The 12,324-nt window shown below is 39.2% G+C and overlaps 1 protein-coding gene across 3 annotated transcripts in view; it reads right to left on the minus strand.

Annotated features, from left to right (window-relative positions):
- Positions 1–12,324, minus strand: part of LRBA (LPS responsive beige-like anchor protein) — a 737,558-nt gene that overhangs the window by 622,263 nt on the left and 102,971 nt on the right. The gene's annotated exons all lie outside the window — the stretch shown is intronic.

Genomic DNA, 12,324 nt, shown 5'->3' on the forward strand with positions numbered 1-12,324 from the left:
AAATGAGACTTTACAATACTGTATATATTTCTACTACATGTTATTCTATACCATGATTATATCTAAGTGTCTTTATCCAAAACACTTTTCCTAACTTCTATATTTTCCAAAATACACAGTAATATTACTTTAATTAAATGATAAAAACATTCCATGTGACCTGCTGGATACACAAATCTTATTTGCTTCATTTCTTACAATGAAAAAAGACGCAAAAGTATTCCAATTAAAAGAGATAGGTAGTAATATCAAATTTGGAAATTTGTTGCTCAAATGATAAGGTATTAGAATAGAGAAAGATGGAAAGAATTAGTTTCAAATCACTACGTAAATGACTGGAAAGAATTAGTTTCAAATCACTATATAAATGACTTCACTACCTGGTTTAAAATCTTATTGAAAAGAACATTTTATTTAAAGTTACAAATTTTTAAAATCAAATTTTACGGCCTCGAGCTGTTAGCTAGGGGTCCCCTGTGCCTCGCTATACTGTCATCTCTTTTTCTCAGTTCCTTCGCCACCCCAGGTCCCCGACTCTCTGAGGTCGACAAGTGGCACCTGAACAGGGACCTGAAGCCCCTGTCGAGGAGTGATCGGCCAGCGATAGGAACCCTACAGAAGGTAATAGATCCAGTCGAGCAATCTGGATACCTCTTCGGAAAGTCTGGCCCAGGACTGGTGATAAAGACAACAAAAGAGGTCTCTCAGCCGCTGCAGGGATTGACTACCCAACCCCGTGTCTGAGAGATGGCAACACTCTCCTTGAAGAGGCCTCGAAAATGAAAATTGCCACCACCAACTTGGGGGCAACTGAAGACCCTCACTCAGAGGGCGGAGCGAGTCCTAGAAACAACCAGATCTACCAAAACCCCTGAACATTTGTTCCTGGCTATGTTAGCGGTGGCGACATGAGCCTCTGCACAGTACGGATTCCATCCTTCTTCTCCAGGCCCATATGGGGGTATGGATCCCAGATACTGTACCCTCAAAAAAACAAATGAGTGCCCAAAATCTCCATCACAGAGTACTTACGACAGTGGCTAATTTGAAAAAAGAAAGGGGGAAACAGAACGCCACAAGAACCACTGGTCATGTTCACTCAGACTCCGAGATCTCTGAGAAAACTCGAGATTGCAGGGTTAAAAAAATAACCCGTAAGGATCAGAGTGAAATGCCCTTGGAATGTGTGTGGTCAGTTCTAAAGTACGCAGCAGCAGATGTTTTGTAGATAGGAAGCCAGCTGTAAACAGCACGCTGTGCACTCCCCTCTTTGTTCCCTTGTCCTGTAAACAGCACACTGGGCACGCCCCTCTGTTCCTTTATTCTGTTTTAAAGATTCTTACATGCTTGACTAATCCTGTATACCTGGAGGAATGTGCCTTACTACGCCCCTGCTGTAAATCATTATAGATCTATATCGCTGTAGAAGGTATATAAGAGTATGGAAAAATAAACCTCGGCACCTGGGGCTGTTAGCTTGGGGTCTCCTCTGCCTTGCTAAAAAATAAAAATAAAAATAAAAATAAATAAATAAATAAAATTTTACTTAAAAGTACATAAGGACCCAGAATAGCAAAAAACCAAAGTTGGATACTCATACTATCAAATTAAAAAACCTTACCACACGAAGTTACTATTATAAAGACTGTGTGGTACTGGCATAAAAACAGAAATATAGGTCAATGAACTACAACTGAAAGCCCAAAAAGAAACCCTTATATTTGCGTTCAACCGATTTTCAACAAGAATGTCAAGACAATTCAATCAGGAAATAATAGTTTTTTTCAACAAATGTGTTGGGATAACTGGTTATCTACAAGCAAAAATATGAAGTTGACTACATTCTTACATATTTTACAAAAATAAATCATAGATCTAAATGTAAAAGTTAAAACTATAAAACTCTTGTAAGAAAAAATAGGGGTAAATCTTTGTGACCCTGGGTTAAGTAAATCCTTGTTAATTAGGCCACCAAAAGTGCAAGCAAACAAAGAAAAAGTGTATCAACTGGACTTCATTAAAACTAAAAAAGGTTTGTGCTTTAAAAATATCATCAAAAAATTTAAAAGACAAGCCAAAAGAATGAAAGAAAATATCTGCAAATCATACATCTGATAAGGAACTTGTACCCAGAATACATAAAGAACTCTTACAACTCAATAGCAAAAAGACAGACAAAATTTTAAAAAGGGACAAAAGATATGAATAGCCACGTCTCCAAAGAAGATATGCCAATGACCAATTCGGACATGAAAAGATGCTCAATATCATTAGTCACTAAGGAAATGCACATCAAAACCATGGTAGGATACTACCCGACACCTCTAAGATGGCTATAATCAAAATGACGGACATTAACAAGTGTTGGCAAGCATATAAAGAAATTGGAACCCTCATAAATTGCAGGTGGGACTGTAATATGATACAGTCACTTTGGAAAACAATCTGGAAATTCCTCAAATGTTTAAACATAGATGTTCAATATAACCCAGCAATTCTACTCCTAGGTACATACACAAAAAAAATTAAATGAAAACATGCCCACACAGAAACCCGTATGCAAAAGCCCAAAGCAGTATTATTCATAATAGTAAAAAAGTAGAATCAGCTCAAATATCCACTAATTAATGACTGATTAAACAAAAGGTGGATATCTCACATTAGAATATTAGTAAGCCATAAAAAGGAATGAAGCAGGGGCACCTGCGTGGCTCAGTCATTAAGCGTCTGCCTTGGGCTCAGGTCATGATTCCAGGGTCCTGGGATTGAGCCCTGCACTGGGCTCCCTGCTCTACAGGAAGCCTGCTTCTCCCTCCCCAATCCCCCCCTGCTGTGTTCCCTCTCTCACTATGTCTCGCTCTGCCAAATAAATAAATAAAATCTGTAAAGAAAAAAAAAAAAAAGGAATGAAGCAGTAATTCATGCTACAACATGGGCCTTGAAAATAGTATGCTAAATGAAAAAAGACAATCACAACAGGCCAGATATTGTATGACCCCATTTGTATGAGCTGTCCAGAATAGAGAAATCCACAAAACAGTAGAGTAGTGGTTGCTTAGGCCTGAGAGTCTGAAGAGGAAATGGGCTAAAGAGAACAGGGTTTCTTTTGGAGAAGAGGAAAAATGTTCTAAATTTGATTGTGATGGGTGGCTGCACAACTCTAAACACCATAAAACATTCAAGTGTACATTGTACAAATGAATGGTATCACATGTGGATAATAAAGCTGTTAAAAAAGATCAGACTACACAAGTTTTTAAACCGTTATAATTTACATATGCACTTATCTACATATACCGTATATATTCTTTTACATGTATAAGATATCCATAAAACATGAAAAATATCATAGAGCCAAACTTATGCAATACTACTACTGACACTTCAAGAGACCGATTTAAAAGAAATGTTGCATTAAGAAAAAAACAGTAGAGGGTGCCTGGCTGGTTCAGTCAGTGGAGCATGTGACTCCTGACCTCAGGATTGTGAATTCAACCCCCAAGTTGGGCATAGAGCTTACTTCAAAAAAATAAAACAACAGAATACATATTCAATGTGTATATATGTTTTCTCTCACTAAAAAATGAGAATACAAAATGCTAAAGCTGGGGTGCCTGAGTGGCTCAGTCAGTTAAGCATCTGACTCTTGATTTCAGCTCAGGTCATGATCTCAGGGTTGTGAGATCAAGAACCACACTGGGCTCCACGCTGGGTGTGGAGCCTACTTAAGATTCTCTCCCAGGGCGCCTGGGTGGCTCAGTGGGTTAAAGCGTCTGCCTTCGGCTCGGGTCATGATCCCAGGACCCTGGGATCGAGCCCCCATCAGGCTCCCTGCTCAGAGGGGAGCCTGCTTCTCCTGCTCCCTCTACTGCTCTCCCTGCTCAGTTTCTCTCTCTCTCTGTCAAATAAATAAAATCTTTAAAAATAAAAAATATTCTCTCTCCCTCTCCCCCTCCCCATAGCTCATACATATGCGCTCTTTCTCTAAAAAAAAAGAAAAAACGCAAAATTTTATAAAAATAATTTATCCATACTTTTTTTTTAAGATTTTATTTATTTATTTGACAGAGAGAGAGATAGTGAGAGCAGGAACACAAGCAGAAGGAGTGGGAGAAGGAGTAGCAGGCTTCCTGCCGAGCAGGGAGCCCGATGTGGGGCTCAATCCCACGAACCTGGGATCATGACCCGAGCCGAAGGCAGACACTTAACGACTGAGTCACCCAGGCGACCCTATCCATGAATACTTTAATTTCCCTTTAAAAGCTATAGCTAAGAAAAGAAGTGAGTCACTGACTATATTTAAAACACCTATTCTCTAAAAGTTCCAAAAGCTGTTTAGCTGAACTATCCCACTTCCAAGATAAATGCAAGTAAGTGGAATAGACACATTATGATCTCAGAGAATTATAAACATATACAATTATAATATGCAAGGAAGAGAGAGATTACAGAAGAGTAGGAGGACCCTAGGCTCGTCTCACCCCAGAAACACAGGTAGATAACTATCAAATCATTCTAAATACCCCAGAAATCAACCTGAAGACTGACAGAACAAACTCCACAACTAAAGGGAGAGAAGAGGCCACATCGAGGAAGGTAGGAAATGTGGAGATGTGGTTTAGCGGAGATCACGGGTGCCACAGAGAGGAAGGAACCATGGTCGCAGAGAAATGCAAGAGAGAGAAGAGCACACAGGGGAACACAGAAAAACATTTCCCCCAAAGACACATGCTAGAAAAATGAGAGGGGCTGATTTTCTTGAGTTCCTGGAACCAGCAGTACTTGAAAACTGGAGTTTTAAAGGCCAATGGGCTTGGCTGGGATAGAGCCCTAAGGGTGCTGCCCTACCCCTAGAGAGAAGGCAGGCAAACAACCCAGGGGGCAAACAGCATGGACAAAATGATCTGAGGAGTACCTGGGGCACACTGGGGGGAGATCAGTGGAGTGTGTCCCTGAGAAGTGGGTATTCAAGGAGATACCTCTCCGGAAAAAAGGAGCCGGCTGGCACCATTTCCCTTCCCCACCTCTCAGCATACACACAGAGCCACCTGCAGAAAGGAGCTCAGCCCCAACAATGGCTGCCTGACTTGCTTATAGCAAATCCCACACCCCTGCACTCTGGCACAACCGCCCTTCTCAGTCAAGTTTGCCTCAGTCCTAGCATGGTGAGACCCTCCCCCCAGCAAACCAGTGCAGGTTCCTGCCCACAACACATCCCCAAAGCGTGAAGCTTTGAAAGTCAGCAGACTTGCTGGGATAGAGCCCAGAGAGCAGTGCACTGCCCCTGAACAGAAGGCAGGCCAACAACCTGGAGGTGGACAGTGTGAAGACAGCAATCTGAAAAAAACCCTAAGACATACAGCAGGAAGACTATTCACTCTTCTCTCAGTGCTTCCCTGATAGTGTGCACCGATATGCCTCTGCAGGAACAAAAGAGGTGGATGGTGCCATTTCCCTCCCCCCACCCCTTGACATAAACACACAGCCACCTGAGGGAAGCAGCACGGATACTAGCTGCCTAACCGGCTTCACCAAGTCCACACCCTTGGCTCTGATGGTATTGCCCTTCTCAGTCAAGCTTGCCTCAGTTACAGCAGGGCAGGCCACTTCCCCAAAAGAACAGCAAAAAACCCTGTCCACGCCGTGTCTCCCGACCAGAGAATTCTGCAGGGCTCCCAGTTCTAGTGGAAGTAGTATCAGGTCTCATTTAACAAGCAGACCAGACCACACCTACTTAAAACTTGCAACATTCTGACCAAGGACCAAACACTACCACTTCAGGCAAGGAGAGTCTCTGCAAATGACTGGCCTAAAGGATAGAGCAGTCAAAACACAACAGCAAAGTGCACACAGCACACACCAGAAACACTCCCTGAAGCACCAGGCCCTGGACACTAAAAGACTTCTTCTTCATAAAGCCATTAGTCTCAGGAGCGGGAAACATAACAGGCTTTTCTAACACATATAAGAAGGCAGAGACTTAGATAAAATGCGAAGACTGAGACATTCATCATAAATGAAAGTACAAGATAAGGTCCTAGACAGAGATCTAAGGGAAACAGATATAAGTAATGTGTCTCATGGAAAATTTAAAATAACAATCATAAGGATACTTGCTGGACTTGAGAAAAGAATGGAAGACTTCAGGGAGATAATTAATGCAGAGATAAAAGAGTTAAAAAAGGGGGGCACCTGGGTGGCTCAGTTGTTACGTGTCTGCCTTTGGCTCAGGTCATAATCCCAGGGTTCTGGGGGCAAGCCCCGCATCAGGCTCCCTGCTCAGCGGGAAGCCTGCTTCTCCCTCACCCACTCCCCCCCATTGTGCTCCTTCTCTCGCTGTCTCTCTCTCTCTGTCAAATAAATAAATAAGACCTTTCAAAAAAAGTTAAAAAACAGAATGAAAAATGCAACAATTGAAATTGGAAACAGGCTTGATGCAATGAACACAAGGCTGGAAGAAGCAGAAGAATGAGTAAGTGATACAGAAGACAAAATAATGGAAAATAATGAAGCTACACCAAAGAGAGAAAGAATAATTATGGAACATTAGATTTACAGAACTCAGTGACTCTACCAAACATAATAACATTTGTATTATAGGAGTCCCAAAAGAAGAAGAAGAGAGAGAAAAGGGGACAGAAAATTTATTAGAGGAAATCATAGCTGAAAAATTCCCTAATATGGGGAAGGAAAGAGACATCCATATCCAGAAGGCATAGAGAACTCCCAATAAAATCAACAGAAGAAGGGCAACACTAAGACATATTATAATTAATTTTGCAAAATATAGTGATAAAGAAAAGCAGCAACACAAAAGAAGTCCTTTACTTATAAGGGAAAACCCATAAAGCTAGCTGCAGATTTCTTAACAAATTTGGCAAGCCAGAAAGGAGTGGCATGATACATTCAAAGTACTGAATGGGAAAAAGCTGCAACCAAAAATACTCTACCCAGCAAGGCTATCATTCAGAATACAAGGAGAGATAAAGAGTTTCCCCACACAAACAAAAACTAAAGGAGTCTGTGACCACTAAAGCAGCCCCGCAAAAAACATTAAAGGGAACTCTTTAAGTGGAAAGGAAAAACCAAAAGTGACAAAGACAAGAAAGGGAACAGAGAAAATCTCCAGAAACAATGACAAAACAAGTAGTAAAATGGCACTAAATACATATCTATCAAAAATTACTTTGAATGTAAATGAAATAAACACTTAGGGTATCAGGGGGCGCATGTGGGTGGCTCAGTCAGCTAAGCATCTGACACTTGATTTCAGCTCAGGTCATGATCTCAGGATTGTGAGATTGAGCCCTGTGTCGAGCTCCATGTTGGGCATGGAGCCTGCGTGGGATTCTCTCCCTCCCTCTCCCTCTACCCCTCCCTGCTTGTGCTCTCTCTCTAAAAATAATAATAATAATAAATAAAAAACTAAAAAGACATAGGGTGTCAGAATGGATAAAAAAACAAAAACCATCTATGGAAGGAAAAAAAAAGAAAACGAGGGAAGCAAATGCTAAGAGACTCTTAATGATAGAGAACAAACTGAGGGCTGATGGAGGGAGGTGGGTGGGGGATAGGCTAAACGGATGATGGGTATTATGGAGGGCACTTGTTAGGATGAGCACTGGGTATTATATGTAAGTGATGAATCACAAAATTCTACTCCTGAAACCAATATTACACTATGTGTTAACTAACTAGAATTTATATAAAAATTTGGAAAGAAAAAAAATTAAAAATCAAGATCCATCTATACACTGCCTACAAGAGACTCATTTTAGACCTAAAAACACCTGCAGAATGAAAGTGAGAGGATGTAGAAACATTTATCATGCAAATAGACATCAAAAGATGCCAGAGTAGCAATACTTACATCAGACAAACTAGACTTTAAGCCAAAGACTATAACAAGAGATGAAGAAGGGCGTTATATCATAATAAAGGGAACAATCCAACAAGATCTAACAATTGTAAATACTTACGCACCCAACATGCGATCACCCAAATACATAAAACAATTAATAACAAACATAAAGAAACTAACTGATAATAATACAATAAGAGTCGGAAACTTTAACACCCTTCTTATATCAATCGAGAGATCACCTAAAGAAACAATGGCTTTGCATGGCACACTAGACCAGATGGACTTAACACATACATTCATCATTCCATCAACATTCCATCCTAAACCAGAATACACATTCTTTTCAAGTGCACATGGGACTCTCTCCAGAATACATCACATACTAGGTCACAAATCAGGCCTCAACAAGTACAAAAAGACTGAGATCATACCATGCATATTTTCTGACCACAATGCTATAAAACTTAAAGTCAACCACAAGAAAAAATGTGGAAAGACCACAAATACATGGAGGTTAAAAAACATGCTATTGGGGTGCCTGGGTGGCTCAGTCTTTGAGCATCTGCCTTCAGCTCGGGTCATAATCCCAGGGTCCTGGGATTGAGCCCCACATTGGGCTCCCTGCTCCGCGGGAAGCCTGCTTCTCCCTCTCCCACTCCCCCTGCTTGTGTTCCCTCTCTAGCTGTCTCTGTCGGATAAATAAAATAAAATCTTTAAAAATAAAAATAAAAAAAAAAAAGAAAAAAACATGCGACTAAACAATGAATGGGTCAACCAGGAAACCAAAGAAGAAACAAAAATTGGTCCTAAGAGGAAAGTATATAGCAATACAGGCCTACCTTAATAAGCAAGAAAAATACAAATAAACAACCTGAATTTACCCCCAAAGAAGCTAGAAAAAGAACAACATATGAAGCCAAAAGCCAGGAAAAGAAAGGAAATAATACAGAATAGAGCAGAAATAAATGATATAGAAACTAAAAAACAACAGATCAATGAAAACATGAGCTGGTTCTTTGAAAATATTAATAAAATTGATAAACCCCTAGCCAGACTTATCAAATAGAAAAGAGAAAGGACCCTAATAAATAAATTCACAAATGAGAGAGGAGAAATACCAACCAACACCACAAAACAGAATAAGAGAATATTATGAAAAACTATGTGCCAACAAATTAGAAAACCATAAACTACCAAAACTGAAACAGGAAGAAATACAAAACTAGAGCAGACTGATAACCAGCAGAGATATTGAATCAGGAATAAAAAAATCTCCCAAAAAAACAAAAGTTCAGGGCCAGATGAATTCACAGGTGAATTTTACCAAACATTTAAAGAAGAGTTAATACCTATTCTTCTCAAACTATCCCAAAAAATAGAATGGAAGGAAAACTTGCAAATTCATTTTATAAGGCCAACATTACCCTGATACCAAAACCAGATAAAGACTTGACTAAAAAAGAGAACTACAGGCCAATATCCCTGATGAACATGGATGCAAAAATTCTTAATAAAATACTAGCAAACTGAAACCAACAGTACATTAAAAGAATCGTTCACCACAATCGAGCAGGATTTACTCCTGGGCTGCAAGGGTGGTTCAATATTCACAAATCAATCAAAAGGATACACATTAATAAAAGAAAGAATAAGAACCATATGATCCTGGGGCACCTGGATGGCTCAATCAGTTAAGCACTGGACTCTTGATTTCAGCTCAGGTCATGATCTCAGGGTTGTGAGATCAAGCCCCATGTCAGGCTCCACGTGCAGTGGGGAGTCTGCTTGAGATTCCCTCTCTCCCACTCCCTCTGCCACTCCTCCCCCCCATCTCTCTCTCTCTCAAATAAATAAATCTCTTAAAAAAAAAAGAACCATATGATCCTTTCAATGGATGCAGAAAAAGCATTTGACAAAGTACAACATCCTTTCATGGCAAAAACACTCAACAAAGCAAGGTTAGAGGGAACATATGTCAACATAATGAAAGCCATATATGAAAACCCACAGCTAATATCATCCTCGATGGGCCAAAATTGAAAGCTTTTCCTCTACAGTCAGAAACAAGACAGGGATGTGCACTCTCACCTCTGTTATTTAGCACAGAAATAGAATTCCTAGCCACAGTAATCAGACAACACAAAAAAATAAAAGCATCCAAATAGGAAAGGAAAAAGTCAAACTTCCACTATTTGCAGATTACATGATACTCTATACAGAAAACCCAAAAGATTCCACCAAAAATTACCAAAAGTGATAAACAAATTCAGTAAGGTCACGGGATACAAAATCAATGTACAGAAATATGTTGCGTTTCTATACACCAATAATGAAGCTGCAGAAAGAGAAACTAAGGAATCAAACCCATTTACAAATGCACCAAAAACAGTAAGATACCTAGGAATAAACTTAGCCGAAGGTGTAAAAGATCTATACTCTGAAAATTATCAAACACTGATGAAAGACACTGAAGATCACACAAAGAAATGGAAAAACATTCCATGCTTATGGATTGGAAGAACAAATATTGTACAGATGTCTATACTACCCAAAGCAATCTAAAGATTTAATCTAATCCCCATCAAAAAACCAACTGCATTTTTCACAGAGCTAGAACAAGGAAGCCTAAAATTTGTATGGAACCACAAAAGACCCTAAATAGTCAAACCAACCTTGAAAAGAAAAGCAAAGCTGGGAGCATCACAATTCCGGACTTCAAGTTATATTACAAAGCTGTGGTGATCAAAACAGCATATCTGTTTTGGCACTGACACAAAAATACACACATAGATCAATGGAACAGAAAAGAAAACCCAGAAATGAACCCACAGCTATATGGTCAATTAATCTTCCACAAAGCAGGAAAGATTATCCAATGGAATAAAGACAGTCTCTTCAACAAATGGTGTTGGGAAAACTGGAGAGCAGCATACAAAAAAAATGAAACTGGACCAATTTCTTACACCACACACAAAAACAAATTCAAAACGGATGAAAGACCTAAATGTGAGATAAGAAACCATTAAAATCCTAGAAAGAACACAGACAGTAACCTCTCTGACATCAGCCTTAGCAACTTTTTTCTAGATATGTCTCCTGAGGCAAGGAAAACAAAAGCAAAAATAAACCACTGGTACTACATCAAAATAAAAAGCATCCGCACAGCGAAGGAAATTATCAACAAAACTAAAAGGCAACCTTTGGAATGGGAGGAGGTATTTACAAATGACATATCTGACACAAGGTTAGTATCCAAAATATATAAGGAACTTATAAAACTCTGTGTCCAAAAAACAACCCAATTAAAAAATGGGCAGAAGGCATGAATAGGCGTTTTCCCAAAGAAGACATACAGATAGCCAAAAGACACATGAAAAAATGCTCAATATCATGCATCTTCAGGGAAATGCAGATCAAAACTATAATGAAATATCACCTCACACCTTCAGAATGGCTAAAATCAACAACACGGAAAGAACAAGTGTTGGCAAGGATGTGGAGAAAGGGGAACCCTCTTGAACTGTTGGTGGGAATGCAAACTGGTGCGGTCGTTCTGGAAAACAGTATGGAGGTTCCTCAAAAAGTTAAAAATAAAACTACCTTACAATCCAGCAATTGCACTACTAGGTATTTACACAAAGAATACAAAAATACTAATTCGAAGGGATACGTGTGCCCTGATGTTCATAGGAGAATTATCTACAATAGCCAAATTATGAAAAGATCTCAAATGTCCATCCATTGATGAATGGATAAAGAAGATGTGGTGTACACACACACACAATGGAATAGTAAGTCATCAAAAAGAATGAAATCTTGCCATTTGCAACGCCATGGATGGAGCTACAGAGTATCATGCTAAGCTTATAAATAAGTCCGAGAAAAACAAATACCATATGATTTCATGCATTTGGGGAATATAAGAATCCGAACAAATGATCATAGGGGAAAAAAAGAGACAGGCAGACAGAGAAATGAACTCTTCACTATACAGAACAAACTGATGGTTACCAAAGGAGAGGAGGGGAGGAGGATGTGTTAAATAGGTGATGGGAATTAAGGAGTACACTTGTCATGATGAGCACCAGGTGATGTATGGAATTGCTGAACCACTAAATTGTACACCTGAAACTAACATTACACTGTATGTTAACTAACTGGAACTTAAACTAAAAGAAAAACAAAGTTAACATGAAATAATCATAATAGGCATTTCAAAAAAGTTAACCTCATAAGACTGCTTCTTATATTAAAGGCAAATTATAGGCTCAATGTCAAGAGAATAAAGTTTTTCTGGAAAGCTTCAAATCTAAAATGCTTAGTAAGGAAAAACTATAGAGGAAAAACAATACAAGCAATAAACTTTCCAAAGAAAGCTGTGTATTGTGTATAAAATATTCAAATATTACAAATGTCCTTTTAAAACACTCTTTTCTTTCTGCAGATATTACCTGACTACT

This window comes from Zalophus californianus, chromosome 2 (genome assembly GCF_009762305.2).
Source record: "Zalophus californianus isolate mZalCal1 chromosome 2, mZalCal1.pri.v2, whole genome shotgun sequence".
Classification (NCBI taxonomy): Eukaryota; Metazoa; Chordata; class Mammalia; order Carnivora; family Otariidae; genus Zalophus; species Zalophus californianus.